Consider the following 10591-nt stretch of genomic DNA (forward strand, 5'->3'; position numbering starts at 1 on the left):
ACAGAATCCTGGACACCCTGGAAGATGACATTGCACCTGCCAATGAGATTCTTCAGCTTAGGACAAGGGCGCCTTCTGCGGTGCCTCCTGTGTCCGGCGAGTACTGTTGCCTTTGGAGGTTGACTGGGAGCTATCCTTGGGCCTCGGGTTCCTTTGGCACTGGGTAGCCAGGATCCACATGCCATCTGCACTGGACAGAAGGTCACTAGGCCTGCCTCCGCCCCTGATGGCAGCAGAACTCCAGTTGTCCAGGATGGTCTCTGCCTGGGCCACATAGCGGCCCAGAGAGAGGCTTCTGGGGCTCTGGGCCCACCCAGGCCCATCCTGCTCTGGCTCCCGGGGGAAAGGGGCCTGTGGGCCAATGTCTACAGCCCCACACTGGGTTCCTTCAGAGCAGCTTCCTCTGGTCCTGCCCAGACATGGTGGCCACCAGGGTCCATGGAGACTCCACTTCCTGTACCCCACAGGGCAGGCACCCTGGCCATGCCCCTTGTCCTGGTGGCGTCCCTGGAGCTTTCACGGCTCCACCCGGCCCTGGGGCCTGCTTCTTGCACCTCCCTGGCAGAGGGAGGTGCACTTCCCAGGGGCCACTGTCCCTTTTCCCTTCAATCCCTTATCAGTCCTCCCCAGGAAGGGACAGTACAGGGTTCGTGTATTTGGTAGATCCCTTGTCCTGTTGATGGCAGCATTGCTCCAGAAATGGCCACCTGCCCTTCCCCTTCCCTCACCCTAAGATGTCTCTCTTAGCCCTTTACTGAAGAAAAAAAGAAACACCAAGCCCTGTCCAACCTGGCCAAAGAGAGATGTCTCAACAGCATGGCCACTTCAGAGGGGCACTCCTCAAAGTCTGTCGCTCTAGTCTGTGGGGCCTGGTCTCCGTGGGGTCCTTTCAGTCAGCCCTCATCACAAAAGAGCGAAGACTCCCCATGCAGGCACCCAGCACTGGACCTGCAGCACTGTCTTTAGCACCTACATCTGCCTAAGATTTCGGGAAACATCCTGAGTGTGGGCACACAGATCGAGTCACACCTGGCCAGTGGCTGGAGAGCCCCATTCTCATGGGTCACAGAGGGACACAAAGGATGGCAGCCCAGAGGCAATGAACAGGTGTCAACAGCTGACGTCAACTTTCTTTGATTGGACAATGGATGGATGGCCACCAAGGACCTGGCTCTTCTCCTACAGGGGCCCAGGGAGATTCAGGTATGGATGGTGGCACACACGGGTCAGTCCAGAGTGGCCATGGGTACTGCCCCAGAGACCCCAGAGCAGGTCAGTCTTCCTACAACACCCAAAGTAAGTAAGGCCAGGGATGGGAGCCACCCAAGGAAGGGTGTGTGTCTATGTGTATGTGTGGTTATGGTTGGTAGGCCCCTGGCAACTCAGTGTGATTTACACTTGGATGTGTGTTGTGTGTGTGTGTGTACACTTGTGGTTGGTAGGCTCCTGCCAACTTAGTGTGGTTTACACTTCAAGTGACTAGGAGCCAGTGGGGACACACCTTGGTTTCTTTCGGCTGTCCTGGGGTATGTAGGGTAGGCACAAGCTCCTGCCCTTAAGTCCCCTCTCAACACCTGCCTCGTTGGGTACAGGGCAGGGGCTGCCATTGGAGGCACTGCCACCACCCCCTGTACCCACCCACACTGGCTGAAGGAACACACTCTGGATGCCAAGTGCTCCAGCTGGGAGGCTGTGGAAAGTGACTGGAGCTCTGGTCCACCACCGCCTCTAGAAGCACCTTGCATCTTCCTGTTTGATCGAACCGGCGTCACATGACATGAGCAGGTTCTCTCCTTTTCCCTCAATTTTCTCTGAGCATGTCTTCCTCTCTTTCTGTAACTATGAATGTCCTGCGCTTCTGGGTATTGGCCAAACTCTCAAGCTGAGAGGAAAGCTCAAAAGAGCCCCATCATGTTGGGCGGAGGTCTTCCGCAGCAAAGGTGAGCCTGGCTCAGGGGTGTTTTCTCTATTCCGACTGCAGCCTGTGCAGACGCAGACATGCAGCTGTCTGCCTGCAGCCTTTATTGCCCACAGATGGGATCCATGCCACGTAGGACGGGCAACTTCACATCTTGAGAGGGCTTTTCCTTTCCAGCACATGCAACTGGACAGGAGTTGTATGGCGACCCAGACCTGCGGGGCCCAATGCCTCCTGGTTCCCAGAGCAGAGCGCAGAGAGTATATGTATTCCATCCCTGTCCCTGGGCTGCCCTACAGGACAGCCAAGTGGGGTCGGGTGCAGGGGAGGGAAGGGAGAGTCAGTGGTCACAGCTGAAGGCTCCTTTTGCAGGTGGCATGGCTGCTTCTTTCCTCCTGCCTAGAGACTAGAACCTAGTCCAAGGAGCTGACTCAACACCCAAATCTTCCCGTGAAGGGCTCTTGGAATGGCCAAATGGGTTCCTCTTGAAGGCAGACGTGCCCCAGAAATGTCACTCTGCCCTTTCTGGGACCCTGCCTCTGCCCTTTCCTAACTACAAAATGTAGCCAGGCTGCCGACCAGTGTCTGACACGTTGCTAAATCATGGTGCCACACCCTCACCAGCCCACCTGGAGAGGCCTGCAAATACGCTGAGCCACAGCAGGAGGCATCTTCCTCATGGCAAGACTGTTTCAAGAGGAGACAAGAGGAAGAAGGAAGAAACAGAGACGGAAAGAAAACACCTCCAGTTGCTGGTGACGCGCACACACACTCAGGCCACATTTCCACACTGAGGAAGGGAAGTACATCTCCTAGAGGCTTCACACTTTCACATTCCTCGCTTTGTCCAGAGGCAGACTTGGGGAGCACAAGGAGATAGACCTACCACCACCAACCCCCCCACCAATGTTCCAAACCTCCATGCCACCCAGCCGGGACGCACCTTCTTAATAATCCTGCAAGAGTGGATTCCCAAGGCATACCTTGCTTGGCAGAGGGCCACAGTGGAGAGACTGGGCCTAAGAGTCATCAGGAGAGGATGCAACGAATAAGTGTAAAGGGCTCTACTCAAAGCAACAGAGACCCAAAGCTCAAGAGGCCTGGCTCTCCTTAAAGGATCTCCAACCCCGACCCCTATGTCGGGCTGGGCTGGGACTGCTGCTGCTTGTGAGTGAGCACAGTGAACACGTCCCAGGCGGCTGGCTTCATGGAGGCTGGAGCTCAAACCAAGTCCTGGTGCAGCTACCAGAGGCCCAGGCCCAATCCTTTTCCACTCCCCCCAGGCCCGCAGGATGCTGACTGCAACTTCTATGTACCCATCGCCTAGGGTAATGCTACACAGATGATCTAGATGCTCACCCATGTGTCTCCTTCTTCCAGCTCCTCAATCAGGCCCTGACTCGAGAGCCTTTTCAATTGTGGCTGAGAATTTTGGCACAGTACACCGGTGTCCCCATGCAGCAGCCCTACCTGCAGTCCCTCCTTGAGGCTTGCTGAACCAGCATCACTGACTTTCTCCTATGATGAAACAGATTATTTTGGAAGAGGGTAGGGAAGTACTCTTGCCTGGAAAATCCCATGGATGGTAGGCTGTAGTCCATGGAGTCGCTAAGAGTTGGACAGGACTGAGTGACTGCACTTTCACTTTTCACTTTCATGCACTGGAGAAGGAAATGGCAGCCCACTCCAGTGTTCTTGCCTGGAGAATCCCAGGGACGGGGGAGCCTGGTGGGCTGCCATCTATGGGGTCGCACAGAGTTGGACATGACTGAAGTGATTTAGCAGCAGCAGCAGGAAAGTGAACAAAGAGCACTCACTCACCCAACACTAGCGCCCAGAGATGACTGATGTACCGATTTCCCTCCTCATCCTCTCCTTCACTCTGACTCCTCTGCAATGAAAAGAGCCAAACGCCCTTCACTCAGTGTGGGACCAACCTGATGCAGCTTATTAACAAGGCGCCCTGCATACACCCCTGTCCAGGCAACCTCGAGAGTATCTTTGATTACTATTCATACCAGCACCCTGGGTCAACCAAAGCTTCTGAATAAAGCACAAGTGTGAAAAGCCATCTCCACCCATCCTTCGGAAATTGCACAGGTGCCATCCCAGGCCATGAGACAGAAGCAGTTCATACAGAAAGAAGCATGTTGGGTGAAACCCTTGATGGTACCTTCCCCCACAGTCTCTTTTCAGTGGGAACCACAGCTACTGCCATGGCATTTACAGGCACTCTCAGCTCTGCACCCATGGGACTATGCTGGGATACCAACAGACATCTTGCGTGAGTCCTCCACAAGTGACCAGCAGCTCCTATGAGACACAGGTATATGGGCACTGACGCATTTCCTGTCTTGCTGCACACAGATCCATCATATTGACTTTTCGGGGATAAGGGCATGTGCTCTGGGATGTGGCCAAGTGATCATTCACCCTTGTGTTCTCCTCTGGGCGGATGCTGATGCTAGAAAATGAATCCGGTCACCCACAGTGGCATTCCAGCAACCACGACTCTGTGGCTCACCCCTTGTAGCCAGTTCTGTGAAAGACAGAAGATGGGAGGAAGGAACAAGAAGGGAGGCCCCCTCATCCAAAGGGAAGGGACACGTGAAATACCCCGTGCTCCTACCGCCAAGCACAAACAAGGGCACCTGACCCTGGGCAAGTGTCAGAAAAGAAATGGAGGGGACCAACCAGCACAGGACGCAGCCTCTTCACACAACATGCCCAGGCCAGAGGAACCTATAATGCTGTGAGAACAGACATACCAAGAGGGTACACATCACTACATGAGCCTGCTACAGCCTGAGAGCAGGCAAAATGAATGCAGCCCTCTGCGTTCCCTTGCTTTAACCTCTGGCCGGGGCAGAACCTGCCTTGATTATTTCCCTCCATTTTTCCGCACGCACAGTTTGTAAGGAGGGTATGCCCTTTTGTGTCTCGGTCACAGTGCATACGGCCTCTCCTCCGTCCACACCCATTTACGACACTGTGTTGGTGGGACTTTGTACTGATGGTCGCAGGGACCACAATTCTGCACTCTCGTGGTGGCACTTGCAAGATGTGGTATACACAGTCTTTGTAGTCCATGTTGGCCCACTGTTCGGCATTTGTCGCATGAATAATTTGCAAGTCTGAGGTTGGCATCTTTCAATGTGTTTATTAGCCCATCTTCTGTCGTCTTTGGAGACAAGTCCTTGTCTTGGTAGGGATTCACTTTGGTCTCGCCACTTTTGATTTGTCATTTTTCTGGTATTGAGCTGCATGAGCTGCCTTGGTTCGTATCTGTGAGAAATTAATGCTTGGTCGGCCGTTTCATTCGGCTATCATTTCCTTCCTGATTCCTGAAAGCTGCCTTTTCACCTTGCTTATAGTTTTTGTGTGCTTGCTGCAAAGAAGTTCTATTATAGAACGTTTGTGTTGAGCCACCATTTGTTTATTCTTTGGGTGTTATGTCCATTACTCCCTACTCCTGGGAGGTGATCATAGAGATCTTTCTATGATTTATGTCAGAGAGTGTCTGCCTGTTTGTCCGTACTACAAGATTCGAGGCTATATGCTTATTCTTGGACCACTTGACATTTGTAATAGATCCATTTGAGTATCCTAGTTAGAGTTGTTACATTATTTGGGTGTAGATCGGTGTTAGGAACGCTCTCAGCTAGTGAGTTCACTCTTTTTTACACTGGGAGTCTTGCTATAAAGTCATGTCTGGTAGTTTATAAGAGAGTTTATTTAATTGAAGCTAACATTGATGACTCTTTCTTAACACACCCGTTGAGTGGTTCTTTGCCAGTAGCATTCTGATGAATATAGTCAGCATCAGTATCCGAGTGTGTGACCAGATGTCTCCTCCCATTCGCGTGCGCACTTCGAGAAGGCTGCGTATCTCGCCTGTCGCTCTCCTAACCCCTTCCCCTCCCGAGATGCCCATTCCTTTCTCGGCACCAAGTAGGCTATTCCCAGCTGCAGCGACGCAGGCCCTCTGCACGAACCACAGGGGCTGTGTCCCACGTTCCGTGCTCATGCATCAAACTGGACATGGCGATCGTTTCACCATATAAATACATGTTTCGAATTGTGTTATGTCAGCTGGATCGCTCAGATGCATTGCGGCCAGCCCTACTTCAAAGTCGAGGCAGTGGCAGGCGCGTATACAATCCACCACGATTGCAGCCCCTAGAGAGAACATGGTGTACTATTAGAGTAGCTGATCGCGTACTCTTTTTGCTGTCTCTCGGGCAGTGAGGAACGTCTGGGAACATTGATTACGTGACAACATGACCCTTTTAAAATTTTCCACTATTATTGATAAGTCTGCTACTCAAGTATGCTCTATTCCTCTGTGGTGGTAGAGGGTGCATCTTTCTTTTCTGGCTTACTCACTCTGTTATTGAAGATGGTAGACTCGCGCAGCTGGGAAGTTATCGCTATGGGAATCTCACCTTTCATTACAATCCGGAACTACTCAGTTGTAGTCTCCTTTACATGGACTGAGTAAGCAATGATGCACATTGTGATAGAGTAGATTTACCGCTACTCGCTATGAGGGGGAAAAGGGGCTCCTCTGGATGCTACGGGCTTCTCATGCCGTGACTCATCTCCTTGCCGGATTGTGACTCATCTAAGTGCCCTTCATGTCCCTAGGTATTGTACAGCAGTGCTGGTGATGAGTGAGACTGGGTGACAATTGGGTCTTATAGTTTTTCAATGCTGAGTTCCTGCACGTAGTAGTCATTTGTCCCTTCGAAGTGGGATTGCTGTGATTTGGCACTGAGGCCGATTAGGTGTATTTTCAACAGAGTATTTACCCAGGTATACTCTCACAGGCATAGGTCTTCTCGCCAAGAGAGTGTGGCTGTTACAAGGCGTGCAGTGACTCTCATCCGACCACTAGCTATAGAGATAGCACTTCAGGGTTCGCACGATTAGTTGAGCGTCCACAGCCCACATCTCGCCTGGGAGGGGAGAACACTCATCTCAGCATGTTTGTTTGTGAGTATTTTTGGATAGCAGGCCAGTTCTACCAATCGTGAGATGGTAGCTCCTCATTGTGGCTTTGATTTGCATTTCCTAATATGAGTGATATTGAGCATCTTTTCATGTGTTTGTTAGCCATCTGGATGTCTTCTATGAAGAAATGTCTGTTTAGTTCTCTTGGTCGCTTCATTTTGATTGGGTCATTTATTTTTCTAGAATTGAGCGAATAAGGAGCTCCTTGTATATACTTGTGAGATTAATTCTTTGTCAGTTGCATCATTTGGCTATTATTTTATCATTTCTGAGGCTGGTCTTGTTCACGCTTGCTTATAGTTTCCTTTGTTTTGTGCAACAAGCTTTTAAGTTTAATTAGGTCCATTTGTTTATTTTTGCTTTATTTCGCAATATTCTGGGAGGTGAGACATAGAGCATCTCGTGCTGTGATTTATGTCAGAAAGTGTTTTCCTCCTATGTTGTCCTACTTAGGAGTTTTTATAGTTTCTGGTCTTATGTTTAGATTCTTTAATCCATTTTGAGTTTATTGTTGTGTATGCATTAAAAGTGCACTATAGTTTCATTATTTTACTAAGTGTGAGGTTTGACCAGTTTGTTCCCAGCACGGACAACTTGTTATATGAGAGATTTGTCTTTTCTGCATTGTATATTTCTGCTCCTTTGTCAAAGATAGGTGTCCATAGGTGTCGGAATTTGGATCTCTTCTAGTAAGGCTTTTCTATTTGTTGTTTCCATTGATCTAGATTTCTGTCTTTTGCCAGTAGTACTAGTTATGACTGTGAGCTTGAATGCTTGTTGTAGTATAACTTGAAGTCAGGCAGGTTTGATTTTCTCCAATTCTAACTACTCTTCTTCTTCAAGATTGCTTTGGCTATTCGAGTTTTGTTGTATTTCCCATACAAATTGTGAATTGATTTGTTCTAGTTCTGTGAAAAATTACATTGTAGCTTGATAAGGATATTGCACTGAATCTATGATTACTTTGGGTAGTATACTCATTTTTCACTATATTGATTTTTCCAATCCCACAAACATGGTGTATTTCTCCATCTGTTTGTGTCCTCTTTTTTCTTTCACTCAGTGTCTTATAGTTTTCTATATATATGAGGTCTTTTGTTTCTTTAGGTAGAAATATTCCTAAGTATTTTATCTTTTTTTGGTAATGGTGAATGGAATATGTTTCCTTAATTTGTCTGTTGTTTGTACTCATTGTTAGTGTATATGGGAATGCAAGGGATTTCTGTGTGTGTTAATTTTATACCTGCAATCTTTACTATATTCATTGATAGCTCTAGTAATTTTCACGTGGAGTCTTTAGTGTTTTCTATGTAAGGTTTCATATGCCATCTGCAAACAGTGAAATTTTACTTCTTCTTTTTCCAGTCTGGATTCCTTTTATTTCTTTTTCAGCTCTAATTGCTGTGGCAAACTTCCAAAACTATGTTGAATAGTAGTGGTGAAAGTGGGACCCCTTGTCTTGTTCTGACTTTACGGGAAATGCTTTCAATTTTCAGCGCATTGAGGATAATGTTTGCTGTGGGTTTGTCATATATAGCTTTTAATTATGTTGAGAGTATGTTCTTCTATTCCTGCTTTCTGGAGAGTTTTTAATCAGCAAATGATGTTGAATTTTGTCAAAGTTTCTCTGCATCTATTGTGATAATCATATGGTTTTTTATCTTTCAATTTGTTATTATGGTGTATTATATTGATTGATTTGCAGATATTTAAGAATCCTTGCATCCCTGGGATAAAGCCCATTTTGTCATGAATGTATGATCTTCATATTTTGTTGGGATTCTGTTTGGCTAGAATTTTGTTAGGATTTTGGCATCTATGTTCATCAGCGATATTGGCCTATAATTTTCTTTTTTGTGGCATCTTTGTCTGGTATGGTATTCAGGTGATGGTGGCCTCATAGAAATGAGTTTGAAGTTACCTTCCTCTGCAATTTTCTGGAAGAGTTTGAGTAAGATAGTGTTAGCTATTCTCTAAATTTTGCTAGAACCGGCTGTGAAGGGGTATGGTCCTGGCTTTTGTTTGCTGAAGATTTTCTAATTACAGTTTCAATTTCCATGCTTGTGATGGGTCTGTTAAGATTTTTCTATTTCTTCCTGTTCAGTTTTGGAAAGTTTATACTTTCTAAGAATTTGTCCATTTCTATCAAGTTGTCCCATTTTATTGACATATAGTTTCTAATAGTAGTCTCTTATGATCCTTTGTATTTCGTGTTGTCTGTTTCACATTGTCCCAGAGCCCTGAGATTGTTCTCATTTCTTTTAATTCTTTTTTTCTTTTTGCCTCTCATGCTTCATTTTTTCAACCATTTTATCTTCTACCTCACTTATCCTAAATTCTTGCATCCATTATTCTACCATTGGTTCCATCCAGAGTGTTTTTGAATCTCATTTATTGCATTATTCATGTATATATAACTCTTTATATAGAGGGAGGAAGGAGATAGAGGTGAACAGAGGAGAAAAAGCGGGAGTCAAAAGGATAGAGATAGATCTAGGCAGTACTCTGTCCCCATAAGTGTTCTCCACAGCCTGGAACAACACACAGAGATTCAGAGTTGGGTAGAGAAGATAAGGGGGAAGGGAGGAGATAGAGTTGACCTGGGGGAAAAAAAAGGAGAATAAAAGGGGGAGAGAATAATCAAGCCAGTAATACAACTTGTACGTAAAAATGGGTATTGGAATATTGGATTTCTAAATGTATACAAATTGGAGAAGGAATGGCAACCCACTCCAGTGTTCTTGCCTGGAGAATCCCAGGGAGGGGAGCCTGTGGCTCGCCGTCTATGGGTTGCACAGAGTCGGACATGACTGAAGCGACTTAGCAGCAGCCAGCAGCAAATGTACAAATTTGATAAACAAATACAAAAGCAAGATTAAAATCTAGAGTAGAGGTTAGACTTTCAAAAATACAACATATAAAAAAACAAAGCAAACACACAACAAAATCACAAAAAGGTATAAGAAACATATATGAAATTTTCTTTAAAAATAGGGTCTTTTTTTGCAAGGTATAGTAGGTTATAAAAATGAAAATTAAAGAGTTAATAGAGGACTTAAAGAAAAAGAAAAAATTAAAAAATTTAAAAAAATAATAATGGTAAAATATATCTAGGAAGCTTCTCTGGGAGCTGTTGTGGGCAGTTGGGGTCAAGTTCAGTTTCAGATAGTTTCCTTGTTCCAGCTTATATTCTCAAGACTATAGGCCGCTTCCAATGTAGTCGATGTCAACTACAGGGATTTAAATCTGTTTCACCTGTCACTTCCAAAGAAGTTCCCTCTGTTTATTTGGCTTCTTGTTTGTAGGTCTCTTCAGTGTCTAATTTCCGCCCCTGACATCAAGGGGGCGAAGGTGGTCTCTGTTAGCGCTATTTGCTCAGTCCTGCTGTGGGGAGGGAGGAACACTGCAAACAAATATCACTGGTGTGTGTGGGGAGTGCTCGCAGTGTCTTGGCCACACTGGGTTGCCCCGCTCACATGGTGTGTGCTTTCCCAGTCTACACTGCTCAGGTTCCAGGTTGCTCTGCAAGGAGCGGGCGCCTGTGTTGCGTGCACTTCCCAGGTCTAAGCCGCTCAGGTTCAGGTTCTCCACAAAGGCACAGGACTTCGGTTGGCCTGCGTTGTGGCCCTTCCCAGGTCCAAGCAAGCTCAGGCAACCAGG

The sequence above is a fragment of the Capra hircus genome (genome assembly GCF_001704415.2).
Source record: "Capra hircus breed San Clemente chromosome X unlocalized genomic scaffold, ASM170441v1, whole genome shotgun sequence".
Classification (NCBI taxonomy): domain Eukaryota; kingdom Metazoa; phylum Chordata; class Mammalia; order Artiodactyla; family Bovidae; genus Capra; species Capra hircus.